This window comes from Asparagus officinalis, chromosome 1 (genome assembly GCF_001876935.1).
Source record: "Asparagus officinalis chromosome 1, Aspof.V1, whole genome shotgun sequence".
In the NCBI taxonomy this organism is placed as follows: Eukaryota; Viridiplantae; Streptophyta; class Magnoliopsida; order Asparagales; family Asparagaceae; genus Asparagus; species Asparagus officinalis.
The window spans coordinates 24,935,691-24,955,843 of record NC_033794.1 but is presented as its reverse complement, the minus strand read 5'-3'; the positions used below and the strand labels follow the sequence as shown (position 1 = coordinate 24,955,843).

The window sequence follows — 20,153 nt, the reverse complement described above, 5'->3', positions numbered from 1 at the left end:
TTGTAGAAGTAATTTGATTTTTTTTTCTTATTCTTTAACAATGGACAACCTTTCTTCATATGTCCTGGTTTGTTACACTTGAAACAAAGTAAGTTATTTGAATTTGAATTCTTTGATTTAAACTTACCTCGTTTTATGAATTTTCTAAATTTGCGTGCAAACATGCTCATTTCTTCATCATCATCCGAATCTTCTTTATCGGAAGTAGCATTGAATGCAAGCACTTTCTTGTTTTTTGTTTCATCCTCATTCTTTCTATCTTTAATTTGAACTTCATAAGCCATAAGGTTGCTGATAAGGTTCTCAATCGTAAGAGTTGACAAATCATTTGCTTCTTTGATTACGGTAACCTTCTTTTCCCATTGTAGAGTAAGTGAACGGAGTATTTTTCTTATCATCTCCACTTGAGTGTATGTTTTAGCAAGACCAATGAGATAATTAGTGATATCGGTGAATCTTGTAAACATTTCTCCAATGGTCTTATTTTCCTTCATCTTGAACAATTCAAATCTGTGTACAAGAACAGAAATTTTAGATTCTTTAACTTTATTTGTACCTTCATGAGTTACCTCTAATGTGTGTCAAATATCATATGCAGATGTGGCCGTTGACACTCTATTAAACTCATTCTTATCAAGTGCACAGAATAATGCATTCATGGATTTGGAGTCCAAGTTTGCATTGTTTCTTTGAGATATAGTCCATTCTGAAAATAGAGTTGATGGCTTTTCGTATCTTGTTTCCACAATATTCCAAAGTTTGTAGCCAATTGATTAAAGGTAAATCTTTATTCGGTACTTCTAATAGTTGTAGTTCAATCCATCGAACATTGGTGGACGATTTATAGAGTGACCTTCTTTGAATTGTGATGTATTTATTGATGACATCTTTCACCTCGCTCTGATACCAAATGTAGGATCTGAAATAGATACATTAGAACACTAGAGGGGAGGGTAAATAGTGTTCTTTTAAAATTTATGCAAAGTAGATTATAAATTACAAAGAAAGAATGACAATCTCAGAAAATCACAATCACAAACACAAAGTTTTATACTGGTTCCACCAACCCGGTGTACATCCAGTCCCCAAGCAAATTCCACTTGAGAGTTTTCACTATGATTTTGATTGTACATCCAGTCCCGGTGTACAATCACAATCACAAACACCTTGCTAATTTTCATACCAATCTCTAAACCAAGAGATTAACACATCTCACAAATCGAGAGAACTTTTCTTTGAAGCAACAACTCAATTCCTATAAGCCTTGATTTGTATTGTTGTGTAGTAGTGCTTTAGGAATGATTCTAACCTATGTAAATTGCCTGAATAATAAGTATTTGAATGAGGATCAAAGGCAATTTCAGAAACTTCTCTTTTTCTTCAAAATCAGAATTTTTAACACTTGAAAAATGCACAAAGATCAAAGCTTATAGGTATAGAATCATCATCAATTTTTTTCTGAACAAATAACCTATTTATAGCCCTTGAAAAGATAAGTTTTTGAACTTTAAAACGTTTTGAAAAACGGCTAAAAACTGTCACAAGTTTAAATTTAAACGTTCAGAAAAACTGTTTTAGTAGTCGACTATAATGCATAGTAGTCAACTACTCTGTAATACAGAAAATCTGGAGTTCAAAAAATTGAAGCTTAGTAGTCGACTATTCTTCTTTGTAGTCGACTACTCTGTATTACAGTAAGTCTGGAAAACAAAAATCAAAGATTAGTAGTTGACTATAATTGTTAGTGGTCGACTACAGTGTAAAATAAACGTTCTGTAAAAAAAATTTCAAAGCTCAGCAGTCGACTATATTTACTTGTAGTCGACTACTCTGTAAAACTAAAGTTCTGTAAATTAAAATACAAAGCTGAGTAGTCGACTATAATTCTTAGTAGTCGACTACTCTGTAGTTTTACAGAAACTTACTGAGTAGTCGACTATAATTCTTAGTAGTCGACTACTCTGTAGTTTTACAGAAACTTATATCTTGAACTTAGACTACAGTAGTCGACTATTATTCTTATTAGTCGACTACTAAATAGTAAAAATGTTATGTATGAACTATTTTTAGACTTAATGATAAACTAAATACTCTAATGGTTAATATAGGGGATTTCTATTATTAACCAACACACTAAGCCTGTGTTAGTGTGTTCTAATTTCTATGTGTGTGTGAGAGAGAGATCAAGACTTGTACAAAAATTCTAAGTAAAGAAAGATGTAAAAATTACATTGATGTACTTGTTCTTCATCTTCTTTACTTCATAATGCCTTGAACTCATATTGCACTTGTTCATATTTGATGTTGAAAGCTGCATTTAAATGTTAGTGCATATGTATAACACACAAAGTGATTCTCAATATAAATAATTTGTTATCATCAAAATTATATCATGGGGACATGATATCCAACATTATATTCATTTTTTCTATGATTTTTTTTCCATGTTATCTGCATATAAATTCTTCTATAGTCAAATCTAGAACATAAAACAATCACGTGTACATGAATAATTGTAACATGCATGACGTGCAACGCATGTATTGCATATTAGTATATATAAATATACATAATATTCATATTTGTAGAGTTGTCCCCGTATCCTACCTTTTATAAATTTTTATGTACCGTACCCATACCCATAGAAACTAATGTATTATATGATAACTAATTTTTATTTTGATGCACTACTTTTTTATTAAGTGAGACGCTAATATATGTAATGTTTTTTAGTTCTCATGGGAGCCACACGGTGATAAGCTTGCTCATCTACCAATAATTTGCAGGGAGAATCATGTTCTTTAGAGAGCCAGAGTTGCTCTGGTATGGTTTGATATTTAGAGGTGGATATGCTTGATCACGTGTTTAGATATTTAAATAATTAAAAATTAAAGGTTAAATGTTAGCTTCTATGAACTGAGTGGTGTTTGACTTGTTGACAACAAGTTTATTTATTAAAGAAAAAAGAAGGTTATTTTTTGGAACTTGCTCTTTATTTAGGCGATTTTAGATCACCCGAGTTTTTGGGAATGCTGTAAGTTGGCTGGTGACCAGGCCTTTTCTTTTCAGTGTACTGCTCACTTTTGCTGCCTTCTCATTGACTTTCTAGAAAAGAGCTCCAAGCAACCAGTGATAAAAGATGTGAGTAAGGAAGCATTAACCTTTTTTTTATCATACAAAGTGATCAAAATAGTTATCCGCAAAAAAAGGGAAAAATGTATCGGGGCCTCAAAAGCAGAAACTTCATGTGTTGCAGCCCTTCCTAGTTTCCCCCATGTGGTTCGGCCCCTTGAAGTGTGATATTTTGTGCTGCAGTCCCTTTTTAGCAATTATTACATGTCAGCGAAACTTAAATCCCCAAAATATTCTTATCCCCTCCCCTTAATCCCTCAAACCCAACACTCATATCCTCTCTCTCTCTCTCTCTCATCTCCTCTCTCTCTCTCTCTCTCTCTCTCTCTCTCTAAAACCAAGGGTTTTCTCAAGCTCGTCGCCCTAGCCCTAGCCCTCCTCGCCGACGCCTCCGCCCAGGCCGCCAAGCCTCCCCTCGGGTTCGCCGCCGCCTCCCGTCGCAGTAGCTCGCCACCGCTCCCTGCCTCGCCCTCGACTACGCCGAAGTTCGCCGTTGCCGCTCTCCGCCTCGCCCTAGAGTTCACCGCCACCTCCTCCCGGCCCGACCTTCGAGTTCAGCCTTCCCCCACCCTTGAGTTCAACCTTAAGTTCAGCCTCCAAGGCTCCACTTTGAATTCGGCCACCTCGATCTCATTGATTCCCTTCTCTTAAATAATTTGGAAGAAAAAAAACATCCAATGTAATTTATCTACCTCATCGAGAAGCTCAGTTTGTTCCTTTCCTGCTTCAACTGTAGCTAAAGCCTTCTCATGCTAACCATGTTGAAGAAGCCAAGAAATATGATCTTCAGCATCTCTAGAGAGAACAAATATGTTAAGATTTTTATTAAACTAAATATGTAGTTCTGCAAGTTCCCCAGTCTGTGGACTATAATACAGTTAGAACTAACACGCTAAAGGGGATCTAAATCTTTATCTTTTAATTGAATCCGCGCTCATTTTCGTGAAATTTTGGTTCTTGTATGCATTGGCTATTAATGTATAAAAAAGCATGAGAATTTCTGAAGCGATCAACGATGTGGAAGTGAACGAGAAGGCGTTAAATCTAGAACTAACATGCGGTGTATTAGAACTAACACACCGTGGGTTAGAACTAACACACCGCGTGTTAGAACTATAGCGAAAACAGCATTGTAAACCTACCTAAAAAAATATCAGAACTAACATCAGAGCTCATAGAACTAACATCAGAGCTCACAGAACTAACATCATAGCTTACAAAACTAAAATCATTTTACACACATATGTAGTTCGAATCTGGAAAAACTAAAAAAAATTGTAGGCCTCTTCAACAGCTTTTCAACGCATCTCAAATCACCACATTCCTCATTCCGAGATCGGATGAGAAAGTTATAACCAAAATATAGATCATATGAATAATTTGAATCCGTAATTTGAATATATCATGATAAATGATAATAACTATGTGATATGGTTATAAATAATATTTATCGATGTTTGAGTATGTTAGGAATTGATTTGGGATCAATTTAATATATATATATATATGAATCTGGAAAAACTCAAAAGACCAAAGTTGTAGGTCTCTTCAACAGCTTTCTAACGCATCTCAAATCACCTCATTCCGAGATCAGACGAAGAACTTATGGCGAAAATAACATTATGATAAATGATAATAACTAAGTGATATGGTTATAAATAATATTTATCGATGTTTGAGTATGCTAGGAATTTATTTGGGATCAATTTAATGTATATATGTGCCTGAATCTGGAAAAACTCAAACGATCAAAGTTGTAGATCTCTTCAACAGCTTTCCAACACACCTCAAACCACCTCATTCTGAGATCGGATGGAGAAATTACAACAAAAATACCATTATAAACATAACATAGGAGCTCACAGAACTAACGTCAGAGCTCACAGAACTAACATGGGAGCTCACATAACTAACATCATAGCTTACAGAACTAAAATTATTTTACACACAGATGTAGTTCGAATCTGAATAAACTCAAAGACCAAAGTTATAGTTCTCTTCAATATCTTTTCAACGCATCTCAAATCACCTCATTCCGAGATCGAATGAGAAAGTTATAACCAAAATACAGATCATATGAATAATTTGAATCTGTAATTTGAATATATCATGATAAATGATAATAAATATGTGAGGTAAATTTGAATATATCATGATAAATGATAATAACTATGTGATATGGTTATAAATAACATTTATAGATGTTTGAGTATGCTAGGAATTGATTTGAGATCAATTTAATATATATATATATGTGCCAGAATCTGGTAAAACTAGACCAAAGTTGTAGATCTCTTCAACAGTTTTCCAACACATCTCAAATCACCTCATTCTGAGATCGGATGGAGAAATTACAATAAAAACAATATTATAAACATAACATGGGAGCTCACAGAACTAACATGGGAGCTCACAGAACTAACATCATAACTCACAGAACTAAAATTATTTTACATACAGATATAGTTTGAATCTGAAAAAACTCAAAAGACCAAAGTTATAGGTCTCTTCAACAGCTTTTCAATGCATCTCAAATCACCTCATTCCGAGATCGAATGAGAAATTTATAACCAAAATACAGATCATATGAATAATTTGAATTCATAATTTGAATATATCATGACAAATGATAATAACTATGTGATAAGGTTATAAATAACATTTATCGATGTTTGAGTATGCTAGGAATTGATTTGGGATCAATTTAATATATATATATATATATATATGCATGAATCTGAAAAAACTCAAAAGACCAAAGTTATAGGTCTCTTCAACTGCTTTCCAACGCATCTCAAATTACCTCATTCCAAGATCGGACGGAGAAATTACAGCGAAAATAACATTATAAACATAACATGAGAGCTCACAGAACTAACATGAGAGCTCACAGAACTAACATGGGAGCTCACATAACTAACATCATAGCTCACAGAACTAAAATTATTTTACACACAGATGTAGTTCGAATCTAAAAAAAACTCAAAAGACCAAAGTTGTAGGTCTCTTCAACAGCTTTTCAACGCATATCAAATCACCTCATACCGAGATCGAATGAGAAAGTTATAACCAAAATACAGATCATATGAATAATTTGAATCCGTAATTTGAATATATCATGTCTTCAACAGCTTTCCAACGCATCTCAAATCACCTCATTCCGAGATCGGACGAAGAAATTACAGCGAAAATAATATTATAAACATAACATTGGAGCTCGTAGAACTAACATGAGAGCTCACAGAACTAACATGAGAGCTCACAAAACTAACATAGGAGCTCACAGAACTAACATCATACCTCACAGAACTAAAATTATTTTACACATACATGTAGTTCGAATCTGAAAAAACTAAAAATACCAAAGTTGTAGGTCTCTTCAACAGATTTTCAACGCATCTCAAATCACCTCATTCCGAAATCGGATGAGAAAGTTATAACCAAAATACAGATCATATGAATAATTTGAATCCGTAATTTGAATATATCATGATAAATGATAATAAATATGTGAGGTAAATTTGAATATATCATGATAAATGATAATAACTATGTGATATGGTTATAAATAACATTTATCGATGCTTGAGTATGCTAAGAATTAATTTGGGATCAATTCAATATACATATGTGCTTGAATCTGAAAAAACTCAAAAGACCAAAGTTGTAGGTCTCTTCAACAGCTTTCCAACGCATCTCAAATCACCTCATTCCGAGGTCGGATGAGAAAGTTATAACCAAAATACAGATCATATAAATAATTACAGAGGTTCTAATATGTATCAAAAACTACAACTGTTTGATTCAATTACAGAGTTTCTTTTACTCCTTAGACAAGGGTATGAGCACAAAAACAAACAAACGCAATAATCTCGCTTATCATCAATAGTTAACTTTCTCTTCCTCCATAAAAAAATAGTTAACCATTCAAAACGAAGCTGAAGAAGCCTTCAACTCCTCTAACATCTTCTTCAGTGCAGGTTGATTCAATGCCACATTTCCAAATTCAATGCTCGAGTATTTCTTGTACACTGCTCTCAATTTACTCTCAGGTGCAGCTGAGTGAGACTTAAGCAAAATTTGAGAGCAATCCCTGCACAATGCAGCAAAATTGTATTAAGAAAAATTTGCAGGACATAATTTAGACTTATAAAAGTTGTTAAGAAAAATTTCCAGGACATAATTTAGACTCATATAGTACTGTATCAGACCCAACTCAGCAAAAGTTACAAAATCCTCGATCATAGAGTACTATATCAGACCCAACACGGCGTGTTAGTTCTAACACACCACGTGTTAGTTCTAACACACCGCGTGTTAGTTCTAGTTTTAACGCCTTCTCGCTCACTTCCACATCCTCGATCGCTCCAGAAATTCTCAAGGGAGGATGGAAGGCTGAACTCAAGGGAGGGGGAAGGCTGAACTCGAAGGTCGGGCGGGGAGGAGGCGACAGTGAACTCGAGGGCGAGGCAGAGAGCGATAGCGGCGAACTCCGATGTAGTCGAGGGCGAGGCGTGAGAGCGGCCGGACGAGCTACGGTGATGAGTTGGGTGGAGGAGAGGAGGAGAAGCGCGGCGAACCGAAGTGGGCTGGGGGCTGGGCGGAGGGCAGGCGACGGCAGGAGGGCGGGCACTAGGACGACGGTTTGACGAAGCCTTTGGTTTTAAGAGAGAGATAGGCAGGCGGAAGAGGAAGGGGGGGAGAGAGAGAGAGAGAGAGATGATATGAGTGCTGGGTCTGAGGGATTGAGGGGATGGAATAAGGATATTTTGGGGATTTAAACTTAGCTGACATGTAATAATTGTTAAAAAGAGGCTGCAGCACAAAATATCACACTTCAAGGGGCTGAATCATATGAATGAAACTAGGCGGGACTGCAGCACATGAAGTTTTTGCTTTTGGAACCTGACACATTTTCCAAAAAAAAGTAAGACTATCAAATAGTAATCTGGGGTAAATAATGAGCTGTCTTGATTTTTTTTTTTTTATTAGTTTCGAAGTTTATTGTCTTCTAATGAAAGTCTAAAAAGTTAATTGCGCTGGACATTCTGTTATTTTGATGAATTGCGGATAGACTAATAGCGGATGGACCTCTTATGCAAACTTTCTCCTTGAATCTTTTACCCCCGGAGGAAGAAAAATTATCTTTTGACAAGTAGATAGCCCAAGGGTAAAAGAGTCAAGATAAGTTCATTCAGAGAATCTATTCACAATCAAGTGATGGTAAAGGGGGTCTATGCGCAACAAGACAACTTCAACGGAGCCTATCGGGCAATAGAATATAGGGGTCTATCCGCAATCAAACCAAGCTAGAAGTTTCTGACCTTTCCAGAACACCGAATCCCCATACGAGAAGGATTTCTGTCTTCAAAAGGCTCAACACTTCCTCAAAAGGAAGTTCGCATTTGATAGAATTGCTATAAAAAAATTTTTGAAGTGTTTAGGCGTTAAACAATCATATTGATGGAGATGCAGATAGCCAGACTACAAATAAAAGCCGTGGACATGCTCATTTCAATAATACGAGCATGTCATTCCTATTCCAGGAAGGAAACAGCGCCCCAGCCCCACCGCCCCCCCCTCCCAACGCCCACCCACGCCCACCCCACAGCATTTACATAATGCTAATAGAAACACTAATTTTGTATCCAATAAACAACGCAGACAGTGTCCGGGTCATTAGTTACACAAGCCATAATCAATTATAAGATTTCAAAACATCCTCAGCTGCATACAAAAAAACACATAAAAAGCTGACACCCGATACATATCTTCGATGCACATTAGCAAGATTCACAGCATATTGTTTCCTTATTTAACCCGAAAGAAATTTTCAGAAAGAGTACATATAAAAAGGCTAAACTAAACATACTACTGTGGTTAAATATCGCACATATCTAAAAGGTGATTCTTTGGATTTACTTCTTCACCTCCTCATATTGTGCTTCAGGGGCCTGATCCCCACCTTGAGCTCCACCTGAACTACTAGAACGCGGCCAGCTCCTCCTCCAGCCATGTGTTGGCCAATCTTCGACATGCTTTATTCGCAGCATCGAGCTTTTGCTTAATGTTATCAGCACTATCTCCTCCCATTGCCGTTTTAGATCAGCCACTGAAGTCTCTATTCTCTGAAGCAATCTCAGCAGGAATCTTTATACCTGTCTCATTTCAAGCTCTTCTCGATACTGTAAATTGTAGTATCTGCGGTGTTTCTGATATCAATGAGAGCTTTCCTCTCTTGATCTCTCTGGGCATGCAGCTCAGCCTCTTTCACCATTTTATTAATCTCATCCTCAGAGAGACCGCCTGAGGAGCGAATGGTTATTTGTTGCTCTTTACCGGTGGCTTTGTCCTTGGCAGAGACAGTGACTATGCCATTTGCATCGATGTCGAATGTGACTTCAATCTGAGGCATGCCTCTTGGTGCGGGTGGGATGCCAACGAGCTCAAATTCGCCCAGGAGTTTGTTGTCCGATGCCATCTCACGTTCACCTTGCAGCACTTTGACACCAACCTGGGTTTGGTTGTCGGCAGCAGTAGAGAAAACCTAGAAATGGGCAACTGAAAAGAATTAAGGAAGAAGAAAATACTGGCAGCCCCATCAGTTCAAGGGACTAAGAATGCCTATTAAGTCAGGGAAATGAAGTTCAAAATTTCAGTTGGACGCATTAAGCAAGTAACCAGTATGTCATTTGGTCGTACAATGTCAAGCACATAACATTTGGAAATATACAAGCTTGAACCTGAATAGAGATATCCAACCCATTCATAATCATAGTTATTAATACAATATGGACTTCTGCGATTGAAAACACAAGTCTGACATTCATTCAAATTGTTAGATACTTGAGAAAACAAACATGCAACCAAGAAACGATAAGAGGGGGTTTTTTTTATACATACCCCAAAATTATAGGTATTACTATCTCTACCTCCTAAATCATTGCAATTGCTAATTAGACCTGGGGGTAAAACTAAAAATGCCTATAATTTGGGGCATATATACCGCAAAAGCACCAACTTTAAACAACTTGCATCATAAGGCACATAACATCGAATGCATGATTTGTGTTAAAAAGAATTAAAATCAACAATCAAATAATTAGATGCTCCCATACCTGACTCTTCTTTGTAGGAATTGTGGTGTTCCTGTTAATCAATCTGGTAAAGATGCCACCAAGGGTCTCAATACCAAGTGATAGAGGAGTAACATCCAAAAGAAGCAACTCCTTAACATCTCCACGGAGGATTCCACCCTGAATGGCAGCTCCCATAGCAACAGCTTCATCAGGATTCACTCCTTTGCTTGGGCTCTTTCCAAAAATTTCTGAAACAACCTCTTGGACTTTTGGAACTCTGGTCATTCCACCTACTAGAAGAACTTCATCAACTTCCTTGGTAGATATGCCAGCATCCTTCACACAGCTCTTGCACGGGTTCCTAGTCCTCTCGATCAGGTCATTTACCAAAGCTTCAAACTTTGATCTAGTTAGAGTGATATTCAAATGTTTTGCTCCTGACGAATCAGCAGAGATGAATGGCAAGTTAATCTCAGTTTGAGAAGTTGATGAGAGTTCAATTTTCGCCTTCTCAGCTGCTTCACGAAGCCTCTGTAAAGCCAGCCTGTCCTTTGACAGGTCTAGTCCTTCAGTTCTCTTATACTCTTTCACTAAGTAATCTAGAAGAGCATTATCAAAATCCTCTCCTCCCAAGAAAGTGTCACCATTTGTTGCTTTCACCTGTGAACCCAAAACCGTGTGTTATCAAGTGTGCATCCGTGAGAGGTGACAATTGGAGAAGTAGAGGGATCATAAGAAGTATAGATACGTAATCACATACCTCAAAAACACCGTTGGATATTTCCAAAATGGAAACATCAAATGTTCCTCCTCCGAGATCAAAAACTGCAATAAGGCCTTCCTTATTGTTCATACCATAGGAAAGTGCAGCAGCAGTTGGTTCATTGATAATCCTTTGCACGTCAAGACCAGCGATTCTCCCAGCATCTTTTGTGGCCTGTCGCTGAGCATCATTAAAATATGCTGGAACAGTAATTACTGCTTTAGAAACAGACTTTCCAAGGTAAGCCTCTGCAGTTTCTTTCATCTTAGTCAAAATAAAAGCACCAATTTGGCTAGGAGAATATTGTTGCCCATTCACTTCAACCCATGCATCTCCATTTGGGGCCTTTACTATCTTGTACGGCACCATTTTCATTTCCTTTTGTGTTTGAGGATCATCAAAGCGACGGCCTATTAGTCGCTTAGTCCCGAAGACGGTATTAGTCGGATTAGTCACTGCCTGGCGTTTGGCAGGAGTTCCAACAAGTAGCTCACCCTTCTGATTGAAGGCAACAACTGATGGTGTGGTTCGAGCCCCCTCAGAATTTTCAATCACTTTAGGATTCTGCAAAAAGTACAAAAACATGAACAAAACAAGGAACACACCTTCTTGCTACAATAGATATCTATTGACATGCCAACCTTTCCCTCCATGACAGAAACACAAGAATTGGTAGTGCCTAAATCAATTCCAATCACATCATTGCCTGCTGCTTTTGAACTGGATAACCAAATATAAGATTTCTCAGGAAAAGTAAGTAAAAGCTACCAGCTACAATGAGAGCGTTTCGATTGATTTACCTAAATGGTCTAGTACTCGCCCACTTATGATAGAGAGGAGATGACGCCCATGATGTCTTCGAACTGCCAAATAGCTGCACAGAACAAATTATAAGGAAAACACAATTTGAACAGATGACTTTCCTCTCTTATACTGGAAAACATAGTGGCAGCAGGCTAGCAGCGACTAACTGCAACTTATAATATAAACTGGAAGATGAGACCATGGTGTCAATAACGCTATTTGAGATGACGTAGTAGGATATACTCATATTATCGCTACAGACACAACATATCAACTGACAGTAATTATCATTGTGCAAGTGCAACATCATTTGTAAACTAAAAAGAAGTTTCATTAGATTTTTCAGCAAATGGGAAAGAATTCACATCATATTAAATATAATCATAAGCCATCCATCAACGTTGATCAATGATGGAATTCTAGCATCTAATTTTCCAATAGAAAATTTATAACTAGAACACACGCACACAAATGCACACGCGCACACAAATACACACATGTGCACGTATATACAAACAGACACATAAGCGCAGGTGCGCGCGCGCGCACACCAACGCCCACATGCAAGCTCGTGTGTGCACACACACCACAAGTACACACACAAATATGGAAGTGACTTCAATACTCCTAGAGCGTAGTTAGCTAATTCATGCCTACTTATACAATAACAAAATATATCATTAATTTAGTTGATCCACTCAATAATTTCATTAATGGGCATAGGATTGAAGGCATCTCCTCCCTATCCCACATGAAAATTTAGTTGAATTGGGTATAAGCCCATATCTCAAACTTTGTCAAACCCTTTTAAGTTAGCATTTGGCTACCCCAAGCCTTGAGCAAAAGCCTAGAAGTCAAAGCCCAAAGCTTGATTCATAAGCAAAAGAATCTGGGTCAAGGGTCAAACTCATGGTTTTGGACTCAACCCAACCCAAATTCGATAAGATCATTCCAAATTAGTCTATTTTTATGTGCTAATTTTTGGGGCATTTTCCCATTAAATGTAAATTTCAAATTCTACGAAGCTCTCTTAATATTTTCCCCATATATTTCCATTGAGTTTTGAGGCTTTCTCCCCCAAATTCTAGAGATATAATAGTGGTATATTCTCTAATACATAAAAATATTATTGTTTAATCATTGATTTGTATTTCTTTGTCATGATTTTCTTTTTTGCATTGTTTATTTAATTATATATTGATTGTTTAGTGAACCCTATGTATAATTAGTTTATTTATTTTTATTTGATTGTATCAATGTGTTGTATTTTTTAAGTATGTCAGCAGTTGATATGTTTCACAAATAAAAGAAACTTGATTCATTTTTTAGAGAAAAAATATATCAAGGGTAGAAAGTAGTATCTAAAGGGAAACTAATTTACCTTCAAACCTGGAATCTTCCCCACTTGAAATTATGCATCATTCCCAATCGTCAGGGATCAAGAATCCTACTTTTGCTTCCATATAACATGATCTAATATAATGCCAAAATATGTGGATATATCTAGTTAATCAGTGTGGTGAGGTACGAAGAGTTAATTTGAGATTTTATGATAAGCATCCCAAGCTCATTAGTTTTCCATTATCCAGATCAGAAAAGCATCCACATCAATTATAAGTTTCGTGATATTCTAAATTTCCTTGTCTCGATTATTCTTCTAAAAAAGATGTTGCACATTGCCTTAATTATTATCTTTTTACTGAGAGACCAACTATGCAAAGTGAAATCATCCATATTTTCTTGATGTGTAAAATGTTGGAACTGAAATCTCAAGGTAATCTTCTCATGTCCTTTAAAATCACAAAAATAATACTTTGCAGCCATAGAACAGATTCCTCGACACCAAATGATTTCTATCCATCCATCAGATTCAAAGAAGTACTAAGCTTCAAGTGCTCTACAACTCACTCGTCGAATCTTTTATTTGGCTCTTGTAACTAAAAGTCTACAGTGGCAATAAATATATCGAAGTGATAATGATGTTTCACAGTGATATGAGGTAGTTTGCGACAACTTCAACTTCATAATATGGACCATCCAAATGTTGAACAATATAATTAAAGCAAAAGGTCATCACCTTCTACACCTTCTGAAGAAAAGAATACCATCCATCAACTCCTAATCTCTAATTAAGTGATGTTGTACTTGACAGTAAATGCATTGTATTCACAATGTCTTGAGATTTCTGCTGCAAAGCTTGGCAAATAATACCAGTAATGCCCATGATTTATTTCATCAGATGTCTATGAAAATAAATCAAAGGATCTAATCATTTTCAAAGTTATAATAGCATCTAATCAGTTAGTACCTTCCTTAATGATATTTCAAAATTTTAAGGATAGTACAAGTTGCATCATACATCCCAAGAAGGTTGCAGACCGAAGAAAAATGATAATAGCTCCAACGAGTTTCACCAACTCGCTTTAAAGTGCATATTAGGTTAAGATCTATTATTATCTCAATTTTATCAATGACAAGCATGAGTGCAATCTCATCTGCTTATATGTGGCCTGCAACTCATCATGATGCTTTAAAAAAGCATCAACATCATTAAAGATGGAAGTCAAATCTAGAAAAAAAACTCATTATCATTATTTACCTCTCTAGCAACAGTCATTAAAGCAAATTGTAACCGATGAACCATACAAAGGACAAAAGATGCAAAAGGATACTCCCTGAGGAAAAATAGTTTGCAATTCTCTCCATTCACCATGCATATTGCTAGCCCCATCATACCATTGCTTATGAAAATTTTGAAGATCAAAACCATGATGTGAAGAATATCACATAGTACATACTGTAAAAAACATAGTGTCCGCTAATAAATTTTTAGTATGGGCAAGATCAAAAAGCTGCTCTTTTACGCAACCTCCACCATCAACAAATCGAAAAACAAGAGTCACTTGTTCTCTCCTTGTTCTCTCTCATCCAGATACTTTGATTCATCAACAATGATGCAAAACTTTGAATCTCCAATGTTTTCGCAAATAAAGTTTCACACTTTATTTGCACAATCACGCATCACATTCTATTGAATTAAAATAGAAGCATACTTTCCGTTAAATAAAGCATTCTCTAAAACAACATTTCGCACATCCCGATTATATAATGTTGTGTATTTGATTGACTCAAGAAAATTACCTTGATTGCTCAAGTAAATGCTCATTGCCTCTTAAAACACACCCCTCTAATGAAAGCCAACAAATAGCATCAATTGAAGTTTTGGATCGAAACTTATTCTTCTCAATCTCTGTTCAGTCATTAGCCTCTCCATCAGTTTATCAACATGACTAGATTGACTATGCAAAACATTTTACAGCATTATCATGCGGAGAACATGGATCTCTCACATGTTTGAGAAAAGCACACTTTTTGCCACTTTTGACCTTTTTCCAATTTCCGAATCTAACAATTGTACACGCAACTAATCCACTTCGCAAAGTTAGCCTCTAAGTAGAAAGATAACAATGAAGATAATATATAGCATCAAAAATGCTTGAGCCAAGTAAATTCAAAATACCAAGAAACTTGAAACCTTCATGGATGTTTTTCTAATCCAGACAATGTAAAACTAGTTAGCTTAAACTGGTAAGCACCAATCTCAAATAAGCCCTCATTATATTATCACGTTGATTAACTGGATATTCCCACATTGGTCGGCATAATACTAGATCATGTTCTATGGAAGCAAAATCATAATTCACAACCCTTACCACCCTTACCAATTGGGAAAGATGTATAATTTCAAAAGGAAGAGATTTCGAGTTTAAAGGTATATTAGTCCCCTGTCGATACTACTTCCTCCACTTGATACATTTTTCCTAAAAAATGAATCAAGTTTTTTTTTTTTTTGCCAAACATATTTACAGACAATATATTAAATAAACAATACATTGATATAATCAAATACATAAATAAACTATTTGCATCAAGGGTTTACTAAAAAAATTAATACATATAATTAAATAAATAAAGCAAAAAAGACAACAGTCATGACAAAGGAATATAAATCAATGGTTAAACAATAATATATGTTGGTCATAATTAAAAAAAGAGAACGAGAAGGGGAAAGATTGTACACAACCCATTGGGGTGTAGAGAATACATCACCAGTTCTCTATAATAAGAACTCTTGATTTTGGGGAAAATATTGAGACCTGGGTTGCATTTGAGTTGAATTTCCAAAACAATAGCGTGTAAAGAATAGAGAAGCCGAGCCGATAGGGGATCTACATTTCTAATTTGAGGTGAATGATCTTATTGTATTCGGGCGGCTTGAAGGCAAACCCATGAGATTTGACCCAAATTCTTTTAGGGTTTGGGCTTTGGCTTGCGGACTTTTGCTCAAGGCTTGGGGGAACAAATGCCAAGCTTAAAAGGGTTTGACAAACTTTGACATATGGGCTTATTCCCAATTCAACAGAACTTTCATGTGGACGACCCCTCCTTCCCCTTCTCTCAATCCTCCGCCCGTGCATGCAAAACCCAAGGACCATTTTCCGACAGAACAATAACTTCACAAAAAATATATACTATCAAATTGTTGTTTTCAGATTTGAACCTGATTTGATGAATCATTTGTTGTTTCTCCCAGAAAACCAAAAACAGTTAACTTTGTCCCCTAAGATGAATCATAGACTCTGCTAAACCTATGCAGCTGAGTCACAAATAAGAAACTCGCGACTACATCGAAAATTGATCAATTTTGCATAAATAAACCCAAACTTCTCAATTACACGCCAAAGTCACTCCCAAAAAAAAGTACTAACTAAATTAGAAAAGCGACCAAGGCATAAGAATATGATTAGTGGACTGAGACTACATCTTAATTTGAACTAACTAGACATGCCCGGATCATAAATCGAATAACTAAACGTACTAAAAAGCACAGGAATCGCATCAAAGGAAAGATGGAAAAAGGAAGTAAAAAGGAGCTCACACATCGGAGAGGGGGCGAGAGAGATGAGGCGACGTCTCGCCGCCTCAAAGCTCGAAGCATCACCGACGTTGCCATCACCGGAGGTTTCTAGTCTCTGATTTTAATAGGAGGTAGGGTTTTGGGAGGGTTCTTGGAGAAGGGGCTAGGGTTTTTACAACAGAAGAGAATTGTGGAGAAAGAGAGAGAGAGACGGTTGATTTTTGCCGTGGGCGAGTGTAAGGCAGTGTTTGGCAACTAAAAAAAGTGTCTTATCTAAGAGCTTGTGTCTTATCTAGTAGAGCTGTTTGGTGACCAAAAATAGGAGGAGATTATTTTAGAGATTGTGTCTTTTGCAAGTAGCTTTTGAAAAGCTACCTCAAGTAGCGTTTGTCTTTGGGAAGGAACTGCCAATTTTTGTCTTCCGTTTTTGCCTCTAATAATTCTAATTTTATATCAATAATATTACATGTCTTTTTTAGTCATTTAACAAACTTAAGCTAGTTGTACAGCTACTTTTGCCAAACAGCTCTAGTCAATCAGCTAGCTACACAGCTAACAGCTTTCAGCTATAATTTCACAGCTTTCAGCTAGCTTAACAGCTTTCAGCTATAATCTCGCAGCTTTCAGCTAGTTTTGCCAAACAGAACCTAAAACTGAGAACTTGAAGAGAAAAAGACACGTGGACTTGGGCCTTCGAATCGGTCTTCGGCCCCGTGAGTAGTTCGAACTGGGAATCGGACCCGACCCTGTAGTCTAAAAATGAAGAGCCCCCTTAGGAGTTCAATGTAGCGCATTAAGACGTCAAAGTTGTTACTTCAGCAGTATGACAAAAGTTTTCATGGACCAAACAATCAAATTAATTGTTGAACAAGTTGGATTAAAATCTATCTATATCTATCTACCTACCTACCTTTTAAAAGAGGGAGTACTAGAAAAACTTTCCATACCCCAAATTACCCTTCAACTATTGTAAATATAACAAAGTTATCCTCATCTTTCATTCTATTATCTTAACAAATGTACATTTTTTCGTTACTCACAAATCAGAAGATGTAAAGTTCTAAATCTTCGTTCCCTCCCTTCTCTGTTCCATCGATTACGAATTTCCTCCGACAACGCAGTCTCACTCTCTCTACCTCATCAATTGTCGGTTATCAAATTGCAAAGATGATTATTATCATCGTCAAGAAGCTTATTATTAGCCTCATCGTCCACAAACCTTAGGCATCAGGAAGGATCAGGAGAAATTAAGAAATCTCAGAAGTCGCAAGTTACTTGAAGAATTCCTCCGCTCCCCCTCGATTATAGCCTTTCTCTCCGTCGGGTACACTTTCGGCCTCCCTTCTCTCTCTCCCCCTAATCCCTTAATTAGTTTCTGATCAACTCCCCTTTCTTTTTCATGCAACCCTAATGCAAAAACAGGGAACTAGAATGATCATGCAACACCTCGTGGCTGCCCTAACCTAATATTTAATGTAGAATCACAAAGGGGAGAGATACTAAAGCATCAAGAAGAAGCATTTCCCATTATATGATTTTGGGAAGCTACTGATGGACTCATTGCATTTTGGAAGTAAGCCTAACACCAACCTAATTATTTTGTCTAAAGCAATTTAGGTTCTATGCATTAGAATTTAGTTTCTTTTCTTGCACTACAATTAGTTTTTATGGCAATTGACATTTTTATAAAGTATTTAGAGGATTAATGATTTGGATGTTGCAGGTTCTCCCATCCATCAAGATAAACCTTCATATTTGATATTATTTTAACTTGGGCTTATTTGATTATATATTTTATTTGATTGAACCGAAATAGAAAACATATACCTTTTTTTTCCTTATGCATGCTTTTAATTAGTTTTTGTTTTTGCCTAGACTAAAACACATCCATATTTAATTCAGTCAAGGCTCTCTTAGCATAAGCCATAAGGCATAATATTTTAACCATGTAATCTGTGGTTTTACACTTGATAAAATAGTTTTATTAGTGTGCTTTTTGTTTGGTGTCTAATATTAGCTTGATCTTATGAAATTTTGTAGTTGCTTGATTGCTTGAATAAATTTACTGTTAGAAAAAGGGGGAAAAAGAAACAAAGAAAGGATGAGTCTCTTATAGTTGGGTTCTATGCTCTTTATTTTTCACATGAATATGGTTAATCATATGTTTACAGAGCACAAATATGGAGAGTTAATTGCAAATGTACCCCTTGTAGTTTCACCTAATTGCAAGGAGACCCTGGTAGTTCTATTTGTTACAAACAAAACCACTATAGTTCTACTTGATGCAAATAGACCTCTGAGTGAAATTCTTTCTACTCTTAAATTCGTTAAGAATGTTTGAGGAAGTCTACAGTTTATTGGTGAGAATTACACTTGCATTTTTTTACTTTTTGAATCGAAAGAATAAAAAAAGTTCACTTAGGCGGTGTATTCGCACTTCGGCCAATACTTCAAGGGTCCATTCGCAACATTTTTCTATAACTGTACATGAAATGGACAATACTCATTTTTGGTGCAATGGTTTGGTTATCTCGCCATATTTTCATTATGTTGAAAATCCCAGGAATATATGCATCTATTGAAATTGCAAGCTATATTAAAGCTTGCTCATTAGGTAATAATTTATTACCAAAAACTTTATATATATGGAGCATATTCATGTCTGATTTTTGTTCTGGACATGCTGAAGGTATTGAAAACCACAGAGGCTCCTGAACATTTTTTTGTAAAACCCTTATTTGTTTGTAGTGACAATCTGCATTCTTATAAACAAATATTATATGTATATAGTGTGTAATGTCTTCAATTTGTGCTATTCAAGAAATTGGGTCATTTCATTTCAAAGATCATATGTCTTCAAGTATGGATATTATCCACAGTATGAAGTGCTTCAGAAAATCATTGCCAAGTCTAAAGGTTATAAAACACCAAACTGGTTGCCTAAAGCTAGACCAAAAAGTTAGACTAGCTAACTTAAGCGGTACATATAGGAAATTCCTGAAGATCACAGATTACCATTCTGACTAGTTTTGATGGTAATTAATATATTTTTCATTTTTTTCTTCTTTTCATGCAATGCTTGGACGTGTAGGGTTTCAAGTTCCTATGAGATCGAACACATCTATCATGATAATACTGAGCAGAAGAAAATGTTTTAGTTTTCCTAAGATGTAAACACATTCAAAACCCTAGAAATGTGAATTAATCAAACAATGTTTTCTTTAGAAAATAATTTGACATTGTCAGAGAAAACATTTAAACAACTTCAATGGAGATTTAACAAGTTTTATATCTTTGTTATCCTTCTAAAATATGAGTCCCTGAAATGTTCTGCATTGTAATTTTAGAAACAAAAGTATTTTTAAACTCAATAAACATAGCATCGATCACATCATATGATCCAACAAAATTATTACATATGTGCATGGTTACATATGTTGTTTCACCATGAATGATT

At 36.0% G+C, this 20,153-nt stretch overlaps 1 pseudogene; it reads right to left on the bottom strand.

Moving 5' to 3' along the window:
• Positions 8,812-16,940, bottom strand: LOC109821632 (annotated as a pseudogene).